The sequence below is a fragment of the Macaca mulatta genome, chromosome 16, assembly GCF_049350105.2.
Source record: "Macaca mulatta isolate MMU2019108-1 chromosome 16, T2T-MMU8v2.0, whole genome shotgun sequence".
NCBI classification, from domain to species: domain Eukaryota; kingdom Metazoa; phylum Chordata; class Mammalia; order Primates; family Cercopithecidae; genus Macaca; species Macaca mulatta.
Genome location: NC_133421.1, coordinates 61691162 through 61706483, shown reverse-complemented (window position 1 = coordinate 61706483; position 15322 = coordinate 61691162). Strand labels below are relative to the sequence as shown.

Here is a 15322-nt window from a genome sequence, read left to right as displayed (position 1 = left end):
AGATACAATGCGAAATTGGTCTTTAAAAATAGGAGAAAGAAAAAGACCTTTGTATTTGCCTAATTTCTCTTCACCCATCCTTCCAAAAGTACAACTGAGCTAACCTTAGAGCAAAATAAGAAAAATAATAAAAGGCTCCAGAGTAACCTAATTTTGTTGCCAACGAACACAATTCTTGTCTTGTGACTAGACAAGGTCAAATTTTAAGAAAAGTATACAACTTATTATCACTTAAACTAGACTTACTTTTGGATTTGATATTTTACTGACGAGAGAGTTTTGATGAGAAGACTGCAAAACTTTCTTAGAAGTCCTACATCATGCCATCAGTGAAGAACAGTGATCTCCAATACTGCAAGGCTTTAAAAGGACTGGAAATACTACATATTTCCTTTTTGTTGCTTAGCAAACACGTTGCATGTTTCATAAATGTGATTTTTATAGAAGACATCATGATTTTCTACAGCTGAAATAGGCATAGAGAGACAAATCATTCATCCAATTACATGGAAGGTCTTTCTAAAAGTCTGAGTCCTAATTTCTCACAGTTTCCATATTCTGTTCTGGGGAGAAGCTATCTAACCTTTGGGCAAGTTTCATTTTCCTTATCTGTAAAATGGAGATAAAAATAGGAACTATGCCTCATGGGATTTTTGCTAGGATTAAATGAGCTAATGTATGTAAAGCACCTACAAGAGTCCTTGGTACATAATAAAAGCCATATAAGTGTTTGCTATTATTATTATTGTTGTTGTTTATTTGAGCTCAGTTCCTCCTTGTTGACAAGTACTTCGTGAAACAATCACTTGAGAAAAATAAACTTTCATAGATTTCATAAAGACATTAAAAGTATCATTTTTTTCAATACCTGAGAGCTCTGATTGGGATAACTGGTGGTGTATGGGCTTTTTCTTCCTCAAGAACTTTAAAAAATAAGCATTTTCATCCCAATTCATGGTATTACTTTCAATATGACACTAAAAGAAACTGCTGATTTCCAAATCTCAAGAGGATTTTAGATAACACTTTTAAAAAATGCATCATTTTATTAAAGCAAAAAACAACCATAAGTAGTGGTTCTAATAATTTGGTTATGATATTCATATTGTAAATATTTTCATGTTACTTTTTCACTATATTTTTAAAAAGTCTTCAGGAGTTTACTCATGCCAGAATATAACTTTGTTAAGCTTCTTGTTAAACTTAGAACATATGAGTCCCCTGCTTCTAACATACATAAATGTTTTGAATTCCCCGGTAAGCACGGCCTTGACAATTCTCAAGTAAATTTTCTAACGATATAAATAATATCCTTAACTTAAGATGGCCTATAATAATTCAACCATGAGCAAAGGCTTATGTAGACACAAAATCCTGCATTCACATAAAACCTTGTTTGTATAAAGGGTCTCTATGCATAGATATAAATATATACATATGTGTTGGTATGTATATATAAATATATGTCCACATATATAGTCTCTTGAAACCTCCCATCTATTTGGAAATACATTTTCAGAGACCAAGAAAGATAATCAAATCCATTTTCAATAGCCAAGGAGAAGAGTATGACATTTTTAAATACCTGCTATATTGTTATGCAACTCTTTATTCTTTATTATGTCTGTCAGCTACTGTTAGGTGCCTAGTAGACAAATGTTAGTCCTAGTCCTGACCATTTATTTCTATTTGGAATAATTTCAAGCCTAACTCTCTAGAACTGCTTGAAAATGCTGTCTTGTTATGTTGGCCTCGCACCTTTAATGAGGTCTGGAATAGGGGAGATGGAAAGGAATCTTTGAGCAGAGACAATTTGGCACCTTTTTTGAGGGAAGCCTGTCTTGGTTTTGCCTGCACTTGCACAAATACTACTTTGAAAGACCCTCTTTCCATTCTGAACAATATGTATGTGTTACTAAAAGCAATATCTTTTATCAGAAGCAGTTTCTGCTGCACGCACCAACTTTCACTATATTCTTAGCAACTCTTTCTTTTATGCCAGTTCCAGACATCAGTTAACAGAACCCCTTAATGAACAGATGTACTGAAGAAATGCATCAATTCGTTATTTGTTACAGTTTGGGGTGTCTGTCCTAAGGGTTTTCTAGCCAAAGGCTTATATGTTTCCCAAGAGAAATTTACTTTCATGAGAGAAGAAAATTGAGGCAAATCACTGCTGTTGGACCCTGAAGTCAGAGACACTGGTTTGTTGCCCTTCTGTACATGTGAAGAAAAACTCCCCAGTTACAGAAACAATTGTGGTTCCAATTCATCTCTCATTCTTTCCCAATGTGAAAAATTACAAATGAAACGAAATTTTTCTCTGTCAATAGAATGTGTATGATTCCAGCTGTTCATATTTTCCCTCTAATGAAGGGCTGCCCATTTAATTGTAAGATTTATTAGAGACTGTACATTGCTATGTACATGCAAAACAGTTAATCGACATCTAAAATGCTGGTTGTTTATTCTGACATTAATGATCATACTTCTTAATTTGAAACAAAAAGCTTTTGGGGAAAATGTATTTTGTTTCCTCCAAATCAGAAAATAATAATTTCAATGTGAGAAATAAAAGGGCTAGAGAAAAAATATTGATTTATGTATGTAAGGCAGGGGAACAATTAAAGATGCTTAAAAAAAAAAAGTCCATAATCCCCTATTCTGCTGGAAACAAGAGAATTGATTGCCAGCTTTGTTTGATTTCACAGAGATCTCATACGAGGCTGGGTTCATAAACAGGTGAAATGATGGAGTTTATTGCAACGCACATCAACACTGAAACTAAATAACTGTGTTGCCATCTCAGTCCCGCTGAAAGACGGATGGTAAACTTGACCTGCCGCTGGTACTATCCGATTGCCATTTTTTATTCCCCCTTCGCCACCCCCCCAGGCTGAGCCACGTTGAGTAAATGCATGTGCACGGTCAGGTCAGACCCTGGGATCGGGTGAAACTCCGTTCACATTTGCATACAGGCGGAGTCTCACAATGAAAGCCCATCTGTTCCCGTCTCGGAGTACAAATCGAGTGTCACCCAACTCACTGCAAACGACAGCAGCATGGCCATTAGATGGAGGAACACTCAGCTCAGGTTACGGATATGGAACTGCTGATTTGGGTTTAAATACCTGATAACTGAAGACTTTTCATTATATGTGAACAAAGAATGAACTTTGAACTGCTCAGGAGATACCCTCTCCCCACATTGGGCATCCCTAGTTTTATCCGTTACCAATAAGTAACTGCTATATTTTCCACTGACTCTATTTTTTTGTATAAAAATTAGCCAGGCTGAATGTCACAATGCCCTAAATAATTGCTTTTTTGGAGGGGAGGAGGGAAGGGTAAGGGTAAGAGGTGGAGCAGCAAGGGATGTTGTAAATAGAAAATGAACTCTGAACTCTATATGCCCCCAAAGGTCATTAATATCATGGCAGTGCTATTCCTTGAACTTCTAAATTTTACCAGGGTAGAAATTTTAGTTGCTAGAGTTTAACCAAAGTGTGAACTGCCCCTGCCCTTTAATTCCTCCCTCCCAAACCTATTCAGTTAAGCGAGGCACCTGCCTCCTAGGATCTTCACTCACGAGCCTGGTTATTCCGAAATAGTTTATCAATCATGATCTGTGTCAGAGATTACTTTTCTGTTAAAATTTGGCAAGTACTTTAGAGTTTACAGACAGAAATCACATACATTCTGACACAAAAAGACACAGCTGTTTAAGAAGAAACCCCAGGATAATAAGCCTATCCAAGCACCAGCCATGATAAATACAAGGAAAATCATGAACAAAAATATGGGTAGACTTTCATCAAATGCTTTCTTGTCCTATTTTATGGCAAGAGTCTATTTCTACAAAAATCTTTCTAAGGAAGACACAAGCATCTGGGGGTTGGCTACCTGTGCTTATATTTGAAATACTTCTGTATTCTGTTACATGAATCACATTTAACATTAAAATACGATTTTAGGCATTAGCCCAGTTTGGGCTCCAGTGCATATGTGGTTACATGTCCAAACACACAAACTGTACTGTAGAGAAAACAGATTGCCAGTTTTCCTTTTACCAGTTATGCTTCCTGTTTTCCAGTCAGTAATAGTGTCACTATATGAAGTGCAAAGGTAATATCTGATTGGGTGAAAAAAAATTTTAATATCTGCAAGAATTTTCTTGATTTGTTTTAAGTAGTTAAGTAATTTGTTTTCTTGCAGATACTTCTCTTAAGATGCTTACTAGGATAATCTTATAGAAAAGAATGTATTAGGATGACATAGAATCCAGAATGTTTAAAGGCCACTGGGCCTTAAAGGCTGTGTCTCCTCAGCAAGGGTTTCTATAACACTATGTGAAACTATGTTCTTATTGTTTGTCCTTTAAAAATAATACCAGGGTAAAGAAAAGATTTGAGGGCTATTTCTTTTTTCATCCCATGCAAGAGCTTACGGTCAACCTTAATGGAAGTTCTACATGCATTAAAAGAGAGAATAGACCCTTTGTTTCAGAAGAATGACCAAGACAAGGGTGAATTTTTGTTCCACTTTGTCAAGTTTAAGGGGAAACTGAATTCAGGAAAAGAGAGTGAGAGAGAGAGAGACCCCCAAACAACTTTCTTAGCTGTCTCTTCATGGCCTCCAATCTTAAACTTATAACGTTTTATTGTTATTCTGTAAACAAGTCAGGAATTTGCATTAGGAGATACTTGGCCATATGATATCTTGGAGGTGAGCTGTTTATTTGCATTCCATGCAGCTGGGTGTCTTCTGTGTGATCAGCAATAAAGCAGAAGAAACCAACAAGCCAGGAATATAATACTGGAGGTTTTCTTTCTGTCTACATCAGGAGAAAATGCTCCATTAAGGAGGTATAACTACTTTAATTCTATATTCTTAAAGGGATATGGATAAGAAAAATTCTTCTTGTTCCAAAGTGATAAAATAACTTGTTTATAGAAATATGGGTTGCTTGGTTTCTTGTTATGCACTATTGGTGGCAGGGGGTGGGGGGAGCGGTTGGTGTGAACAGGAACCGAACCTTGAACTTAATTTCCCCTTTGAACTCATGACCTTTGACAAGATTCCCCATGCGTTCCCCTTCAGACAAATTTCATCACAATTACAGTCCCTTCCACTTGAGTTAAAGATATATAATCATTGATTTGACCTAATTACCTGATACATCCCTTTCTTTGCAAGGTGAAGGCTAAATGTGTGAACAGAAGCTGACCCGTGAAGTTCTGATATCCAATTTTTATTCTAATTATCATAGAACACTTTCAGTCTTACTCTATTTTTCTCAAGTTTTCTTTTGGTCCCTTCCCTGAACCCACTATTCCTTCAAATTCAACAATGCCCCCTAGGTTTCAAGCTGCTTGGCAACAGACCTTCAAATGCATTATGCACTACATGTTCAAAGTGTCATTTTTAAACAAAAAAACTAAAGACCAACTCTGCATTAGAAAGTCGTCACTAATCCCTGTCTTTCATGAAAAAGTCTTCTGAGGAGATAAAAGAGTGGAAACTAGAAAGTTCCCACAAGGTTCTGAAATTATCTGACTTCTTAGCATCAATCTATTATGATTCAGACTCTCTTCTAATAATTTACAAACTTCAGGTTGTAAAGCAGACACAGGCAATATCAATAGAGTTAGTATAATCAATTTAAACTATAGGGTCTGTATTTTTTAAAGGGACTATGTGTGTGATGGTGGGGAGGTGGGGGATGTCTGCTAGGTTTAGTACAACAAATCCCAAGCAAAGACTTTAGTAAGAAAGTTTAAATAATGGGATACATTTTTAAAAATAAAATATGTGATTTAAAAGCAAAACTAAGGTTGATGTAAACTATATGAGTTGACTTTAAAAAATGAATTTGAGTATTCATCTCTAACTCAAGTAAATTTTTAAAAGGAATAAACTGAAATCACACAGAGTTTTCATTATCTTGTCTTAGACTGTTGAAAAAGAAAGATGAATTGCAAAAAGTTAAACAGCAAAGAGTAAACAAAGAAGAAATTGTTCTCACTTCTTTATGTCATAGTTTACATACAGGGGCATCATGTTCTCTCAAAAACAAAATGACAGTCGATTTTCTTCTATATCATTTTTGTATCATATCACTACTGCCTCCAAACATTAACAGGCTATACAGGTAGAAGGGACAAAAGAGTTGGAAAGAAAACACCTATAAAGTCAAATAACCTGTTTATTTTGGTGGAGCTTCTTGTGTCCTCACTTACAAAAATTCAACAGCATTGAAAGAAAAAAGTAATCCTTCATCTGACCATCACAGTGGACTGGCATCCTGAATTTTATTATCAGCAATTAATTTTAACTATAGTTTGAAACCAAAGGCCTCAGCAAACAGGTGGCTAAACTCTTTAAGTAGGAAATTATCACAGTGTACACTGAGGGAAATCTCTAAAAGATTAACATTTTATGGCGTCAATTGTAACTAGGGTTGGACAGATATAACAAAATAGGCTGGAAGGTTCCCACAATGTTGGGCCATTAGGTAGTTTCTAAAAGGCAGGTAAAATCTGCTATGTTCCTTCACTTAGAAAAGTACAAAAATTATATATACAAAAAAAACCCTCCAAGGAATACTTGAAAAATGCCTGATCTCAACTCCCACTTCTACCCAAGAGACTGAGGTGTAACCACGAAAGTACAGAGGAATGTCAGTTTCTTTGATGAAAGCAACACATAGCCAGATGGCTGGGATCCATGTTAAAAATCACATCATGGACTATAAAAACATTGCTTCTAATTCCTGTTTGGCTCTCATAAGGACCTTTGTCAATATATATTAATATTGACATCCCAGGCAACATTCCAGAAAACAGAGAGAAATAGGATGCCTATTCTGTGAGAGAAATACTAGATTTGGCATTATTGTTCTAAGCCTCAATATAGTTTAATGACAAATGGATGCATAGCAAAATATAACTAAAACAAACTGCCCTCACTTGCAAGTCAGAATTCCAGGTTTAAGAAGTAAATAAAAAATTTGTACTCATATAATAATTTTAGAATTGACAAAAACAGGGATAGAAATGCTGGAATATTCAGAAAAAAGGATAAATGTTATGTCCCTGGGGTTAAGCATGCTCTAAAATGATCCTCTACAGTCAAGATTCTTAATGTGGTATCTGTGAACACTCTGAAATTATATGCAAATGTGCATGTGTGCTTCCCTGTGCATGCTCATTTTTATGGCAATGAAGAACCACTGCTATGTAGTGATAAGAAAAAGAATAAAAGCATAAAAAATAATTATGACAATTTCCAAAGAAAAGATGCCGGAAGCCAATGAACAGCCAGCATCATCTCTGTAGAATCACCACTGTAGAAGAGTGGTTTTTAAACTTTTTAAAATTGATTTCCCCAACTGTAAATTTTTATTAGACACAACTATCCATTTACTGTGTATATTTACAGATCTTATATATGATACTAATAATTCATTAATATTACAAAAGCTTAATTTCTTTCTCATATTCAGGTTGAGCATCCCTAATAGAAAAGTCCAAGATTCAAAATGCTCCAAAACCTGAAACTTTTTGAGCACTGATATGGTGCCACAAGTGGAAACTTCTACACATAAGTACTTAACACAAACTTTGTTTTATGTACAAATTATTTAAAATCTTGTATAAAGTTACCTTCAAACTATGCATATAAAGCATATATGAAACATAAGTGGATTTCATGTTTAGACTTGGATCCCATCCCCAAGATATTTCTTTAGGTATATGCAAATATTCCAAAATCTGAAATCTAAAACCCATCTGGTCCCAAGCATTTGGGATAAGGGATACTCAACCTGTATATACATATATGCTAGTATTTTCTTCCCATCTCCTGTGGATCATCCAGTATACCTCACCCTAGTCTCTCCCCTCTTCCACTCCTATCTTAAGTCAATTCTATAAAGAATAGAGAATTCTTTTAGAAATGTAAGTTAAATCATGCCAGTCTCTTGCTTAAAACTCACTAGTGGCTTCCCATATATACAAAATAAAATCCAAATATCTTACTATGGCTTAAAAGGCCTTCAGTGACTTAGTCCTTTCTGTCTCTTCAACCTCATTTCCTAACACTCTATCTCACTCTAGCCATACAGGTGTGGCTCTAGCCACATAGGTTTCTTGATTATTCCCTGAACACTCCAAGATGGGTTCTACCTCAAAGCCTTTGCATCCGCTATTCCCTGTGCCTGGAATGCTCCTCCCTTAGATCAACCCACAGTTTGATCTCTCACTTCATTCAGATCTCTGCTCAGAGGCCTCCTCTGATCACCCTGTTCTCAAAGACATCTACCGTCACCCTTTTTAGTCATTCTCTCTCTGCCTTTCTGTCTTTTTTGTTGTGTTTAGTTTCAGACCATTTACCATGGCTTGATATTATATAACATATTGGCCCCAGTAAAATATGAGCTCTATGGGGCTAAGGGTTTTGTCAGCTTCATCTCTGTGTCCCCAGTACTAGTCTAAAGTTGTGCACATAGTAGGTTCTCAATGGTAAATGAATGGAAGAAGAATAGTCAAAGCAATTGGCAGACATTCCATCTAATGTTCATCTGCATATGAACCTCAAAAGAATATTCACATGACAGAGGCTACCACACTAATATGAGCTATTGATCAGACAGCTAAAAATCAGCTTCCTCTTTCCCCAACTTGCATAACACTGAAACCACATCTTCCTTATGGTATTTATCACTGTTTCTTTTATACCATTCTTATTTCACACAGATCTTATCCCCCAGTAGCCTTTGTGGAAAAAAGTCCCAATCTGATCCTTCATCTTCTCCCTTATCACATCCAACATATGGCAGGTATCCAGCCCTTGGATTGTAGGCAGGGCTGACAGTCACATCCTGGCCATGACAATCTGAGGCCCAGCTGCTCATGCAGAAGCGAAAGGTGCCAGCCTCTCCAAACCATAGTGAATGATGATCCCTGACTCTATGCTCAGAAGGATGTTCATGGGCATTCATCTGTTGACAAGGCTGAATGAAGAGAAGGGACTCCCACTGGAAATAAACCTATGAAAAATCACCAATCCCTTGTATGATAATTGAGGAAAAAAATTATCTTAGTGTTGATATAAAAATGATGAACACGGGAAGCGCGTGCGGCCGCCATGGCGCGAAATGTGGGTACCCCCGTACCAGTTGGGTGGCCCACAACTTCGGGTGTTCCGAACCAACTTCTTCATTCAGCTGGTGCGGCCCGGTGTGGCCTAACCCGAGGACACCGTGCAGTTCCGGATCCCCATGAAAATGACAAGGGTAGACCTCAGGAATTACCTCGAGAGCATCTATAACGTGCCCGTGGCTGCCGTGCGGACACGGGTGCAGTATGGCTCTAACAAGAGAAGAGATCACAGAAACGTGAGGATCAAGAAGCCGGACTACAAGGTCGCCTACGTGCAGCTGGCCCACGGACAGACCTTCACGTTCCCAGATCTGTTTCCCGAGAAAGACCAGAGCCCCGAAGGCAGCACTGCCGACGGACTCCACGACATGCTGGCGGAGGAGAGGCAGCAGAGGCAGAGCAGTGACCCTTGGCGGGGCGGCGTCCCCAACTGGTTCGGGCTGTGATGGGGCGGCCATCAGGGATGCGCCCCAGGTAGGCACTGTGGCAGAGCAGCCCTGACACCTAAATAAAAGTCCTGCTGCAGGAGAAAGAGAAAAAAAAACAAAAAAAGATGAACACAAAATAAAGACTAAACTTAAATGATGATCAGGTGGACCTTCATTTCTTTTTTAGGGGTCAATTCCAAACAGAAGTAGAACTATCACAAACATGGCATTAAACATTTTAAAAATTGAATTAAATTAAGAAATCAAGTTATACAATAGGAACAATTTTAAAGATGAAGAAATGAAAGTGCTTAAAGGTTTGGACCAGCAAAGCATATTCTACACTTAGACCAGTAAGCTGGTCATATAAAATGTTCATAAAGATTTCCTTTTGAAATAAATATACTTGGATATGAATAATTTTCATGTGCCAGAAGTTAAATAAAGCTTGAAAATAAATGATAATAGGCAAGTTGCTTAACATTTCTACATCTTAGTATCTTTATCTGTAAACAAAAGGAACTGAAGTAACTTCAGGTCACTTCGAGGTCTGAAATAATTCAAATAAGAATCTAGTTGAGTTTTTCAGGATGCATATGTGTTTCATGCTTATTAATGGCTGAAACTAGAACAAATATTAAACTCTCATGAGACATTAAGTTAGAAGGCATCATATAAGTCAGCAAAAACAGAGAAGCAATAAAAGGGTAGAGGTAGAAACTAAAGTACTTCAAGAATAAAATAAAATGGAGTTAAATTAAGAAAAAAATGCAATCAACAGGTCTGAAAGAAAAATAATGCAAAATAGAAGTATCAATAAAATGAAAAGATTTAGAAAGCATAATACTGTAAAATGATTTAATGGCACCGGAAAAGTGCAAATCAACTTTCATTATGACACATGAACAATACCAATGATTTTTTGATTTCATGTAAAGCGTCATAATTCATAAGCCCGTAGGAAGGCATTCATATTTCTATATTCTTCTGTAGGAATTGCCATATTGAAACAGAACACTGGTCCATCCCTTTTGCCATGCTGCCCTGACAGCAAACAAATGTTTCAGAGAAGCGCTCTACTCTCACCAGTCCAAATTCAATAATACACCTAATGGTGCAATACTATATCAAGAACATCATTTCTTTTTGACCTCAGATGGCAATTATCTTATACCCAAAGCAGGAGGCTGGATCACTTTGATTTCATGCTGGGTGGCCCACTTAAGAGGTTTCACTTATAATTACATCAAGACTGATATTTTCATTCACTTGGCTTTTCTGACACACTAAGCTACTTACACAATTTGCTGTCATCACCGTCACAATTAGGCTTTCATGGGTGTGGAATAATGTACGTATAATACAAATGGTTGTATTTGCATTTGTAACTGTCCTTTTAAAAATCTTTGCTTTCCTGGCTGGGCGTGGTGGTTCACATCTGTAATTCCAGCACTTTGGGAGGCCACGGCAGGAGGATCACTTGAGGCCAGGAGTTCAAGACCAGCCTGGGCAACATAGTGAGACTCCATCTCCACAAAAAAAATTTAAAAATTAGCCAGGCATGGCATGTGCCTATAGTCCCAGCTAGTCTGGAGGCTGAGGTGGGAGGATTGCTTGGAGCATGGGAGGTTGAGGCTGCAGTGAGTCATGATTGCCCCACTGTCCAGCCTGGGCAAAACAGAGCAAGACCTTCCTTCGGGGAAAAAAAAATTGCTTTCTTAAAAATTAAGGTTTCTATTATTAGCTTCAATTTATTCAAAGTCTCGAGAATTCCCAACTTAATGTAAATAACCATCTTGAAGTGGAAATAAAAAGGAGAAATGAACTTTTAAAGAAGTACACATAGCAGTAAGAATAACTTTTGAATACATGAGGCTTTGGGCTTTATGTAGATAGTTCTCTGAGAGAGTGAACTAAACAGAAGAAATAGACTGGAATGGCAAAAGGAATTGATCAGGAGTGTGAAACTGGAGCTGGATCTCAGTTGTTTCTAGTCCTCTACAGATTCAAAGGTACATTGCAGAAGCACTTTAGCCATAAATCCCAAGGTCTCCTCATCTCCAAAGGAATCCTTTTTGGGGAAATCTTCGCCTGCCACACCCTTTCTATAGTCCTGGAGCAGACAATTTAATTAGAGCCTCTAGTATGACATTTAAATTAATGTAAAAGAATAGGGATTGGGACCAGCCTGGGCAACATAGAGAGACCCTGTCTCTAGTTTTAAAAAGAAAGAATTGGAGAAGCCTTTTTTCAACTGGGAAAATAATGACAAACTTGGAGATGCCAATTATTTTCTCCATCAGAGTATTCTGGACATAAGAAACAGCAGTAGATCATAGTAGTCAATGATGTTGCTCCATAGCTTGACTGGACAAGTAATTTTAAAATTCCAAGGTGGGTGGATCACTGGAGCCCAGGAGTTTGAGACCAGTCTGGGCAACATGGTGAAACCCCACTTCTTCAAAAAACACAAAAATTAGCTGGGTATAGTGGGATGAGCCTGTAGTCCCTGCTACTTAGGAGGCTGAGATAGGAGGATCACCTGAGCCTGGGAGGTTGAGGCTGCAGTGAGCAGTGATCACACCACTGCATTCCAGCCTGGGTGACAGAGTGAGATCATGTCTCAAAAAACAAACAAACAAACAAATAAATAAATGAATAAAATTCTGAATATTGTTTTTGCAGTGACTCCTCTTTTTTAATAAACATTTTGAAGGCTTGATCAGAAAGCTTATGACCAAGTATCTAAAATATCCCTTATATGATAACCATTATGGTAACCCTCTATTAAATGGACAAATAATCTCATAGTCTTTTAGTAATCCAAAGGTTAAAAAAAAAAACCCTGAAAACAAAATTACCAGGATATTTCATGAGGCAAGAGATCCAAAGGCATACAAGATAACCCAGGAATAAAAATGAAGCCAAAAGGAAAAAAGGATGAATTTCCTATTGATGATATCTGTTATTACCAAGAAACAGTCTCTCATGAACCACAAACAACAGAGTAACAATTCAAGAATATGTCATCAGGAAAAACTCAGCCTTAAGTATTAATTAAATGATCTTACTGGTTCTCTGTAAACCTTAAAAAGCCCCTAAGTCTATTCTGGGAGGTATAATAAATCAGTAATATTATCTTAAGATTAAACTGATATTTCTAGACAAGGATATCTTTTGAAAGTAAATTTTTTCTTTACTCTCCCAGAAATAAGTTGTTATAAAAACCTAGAACATAGTAGACTCACAGTGCCCGGCACACTTATAAATGTTAAATAAAAGTAAATTATTTGGCCTGAACTTTATAACTCCTAAAAATACTAATGGTTACTGCAGTATAAAAAAGAAAGTAAGTTTCTCTTAAAAATCTTACTAAGGCAAAGAAAACACAATCAGAGGGAAAAAATCATACAAGTTTTTATCAAAAGAGAAAGGATTTCTTGGCTGGGTGTGGTGGCTCATGCCTGTAATTCCACTGCTTTGGGAGGCTGAGGCAGAAGGATTGCTTGAGCCTAGGAGTTTGAGACCAGCCTGGGCAGCACAGTGAGATCCCATCTCTACCTCCACCCATTTTTTTTTTTTTTTTTTTTAAAGAAAAAGCATTTCTTACTATCAGTAATAGTGGTAATTAAAAGAACAATAATGAATAAAATTCCTAGATACTTCAAAACTGTCATTCAACTGTTATGCTGGGCAAGGAGCAGCAGAAGACAGTGATTATTGAACACATTATATGTCAAATGCTTTCTGTTTCTGGTGGAAATCTATGCTTCCAGGGCTAGGCCAGCCAAGCCAATGACAGGCATCCAGATAATGAGCACCTTAGTATGTGAGGTCCCAGAATTTCTCCAACAATTTTTAGAGGATGTGATACTAATCAGTAACATGGCTAGCAGTCTCTAACAGAATGGAGAGAAACAAGCAACACTTAGCTAACCAAGAATTCCACTGGAGTATAGAAGGAACTACCCATTTGTATATGTTTTCTAATTACCCAAAAGCAAAGAATGACCCCTCAAGAAATCATTTGGGCCAATTCCCTACCTCTCTAGATATAAATATGTAACTTGTTCAAGATAGAGAGATAGTCAGCCACTCTATTTTAAAAGATTTTCAGGAACAATATTCCACAATGATCTTTTATATCCAGCTCATCCTTCTGTTTCATTATTATTATTATTTTGAGACAGAGTCTCACTCTGTCACCCAAGCTGGAGTGCAGTGGCTTGATCTCGGTGCACTGCAAGCTCTGCCTCCCAGGTTCACGCCACCCTCCTGCCTCAGCCTCCCGAGTAGCTGGGACTACAGGCGCACGCCCCACACCCGGCTAATTTTTTGTATTTTTAGTAGAGACAGGGTTTCACCGTGTTAGCCAGGATGGTCTCAATCTCCTGACCTTGTGATCCGCCCGCCTCGGCCTCCCAAAGTGCTGGGATTACAGGCGTGAGCCACCAAGCCCGGCCTGTTTCATTATTTTTAAAGGTAAAATGCTCTCTCCAGTCCCTCTCTCTCCATGGAAAGGTCCACTGACATTGAAAGGTCCTCAACACTGCTCACCAATACCATGGCAAGCATCTCCTAATCTTCTCTCTAATAACCCTTTCCTCCCAAAATATAAACCTGACTAAGTCAATCTGTGATTTTTAAAAAAACTTCACAGCTGCCTATCACCTTCAAAATAAAAGTTGAACATAATCTTCAGAATCCATACCCAAATTATTTTTCCAGTTTTATCTTCTCCTGTTCCTACCCGTGCAGCCTATGCTCTAGCCACAGCCTACTACTGAACTCTACCCTTTGAATGTCTCCTTTCATATCTTTGCTCATTTTTCATTATCTGCCTGGCATTATCTTTCCTTATTTTTACCTGCTGACTGTACTTCAAAGCCTACTACCTTCTTAAAGTTTTTGTAGAATTTCCCATTCAAGATGGATCTTAAATTACTTTGTTCTCTTACTACATTATAAAATTAGCATACCTTCATTACTTATGCACGTAAATCTATTTATAAGCCACCAGACGGCAGGGATAGTCTTGCTCTCCTCTTTGTTTCTTAGCATAGAGCTTGCACAGGAAGAGACCGGAATGTTTGCTAAATTGTATTATGCATATTTATGTATGCATATATATATTTAGACCCATTTCGTTTGATATGTGGTTTATTTGGGGGTGGGGAAAATTACTAGAATCTGCAATAAAGGGAAGTTCATTGACAGTTACACTCAAGGTATAACAGAAAGAGTGGACTGGATATTTATGCTCTTCTAGCTTTGCTACTTATTGATTGTTGCCATGGGTAAGACACAATATCTCTGAGCAAGTGGCTGCTGTACCTATAGGCAGCAAGTCTATATTCCAGGCAGGAAGAAGGTGACAGAACAAAAGCAAAGGTGAAGACAGGAGGGGCAAAGGGCTTTCTCAACTTTCTTATTTTGGAGAGACAGTTCTTCTGGTGACTTCACTTTACACCTTGATGTCAGAACTGTGTCTCATGTCCTTATATTAGAAAAACCTGCCCTTCGTACTTTTCAGCTGGGCACATAGCCCCTGTGAAATAAGAGTTCTATAAGTAAGAAATAAGGTAGAATGGCTGGGCGTGATGGCTCACGCCTGTAATCCCAGCATGCTAGGAGGCGGAGGCGGGCAGATCATCTGCGGTCAGGAGTTCGAGACCAGCCTGGCCAACATGGCGAAACCCTGTCTCTACTAAAAACACAAAAATTAGCCAGGCG

At 37.7% G+C, this 15322-nt stretch overlaps 1 protein-coding gene and 1 pseudogene across 5 annotated transcripts in view; one reads left to right on the top strand and one right to left on the bottom strand.

The window, feature by feature from the left end:
• The window catches only part of SKAP1 (src kinase associated phosphoprotein 1), a 325743-nt gene that overhangs the window by 201843 nt on the left and 108578 nt on the right, over positions 1-15322 (bottom strand). The window lies entirely within an intron of this gene.
• Positions 9131-9731, top strand: LOC100426562 (large ribosomal subunit protein uL23m pseudogene; annotated as a pseudogene). Its single transcript, XR_091681.4, has one exon. The product of XR_091681.4 is annotated as a large ribosomal subunit protein uL23m pseudogene (transcript).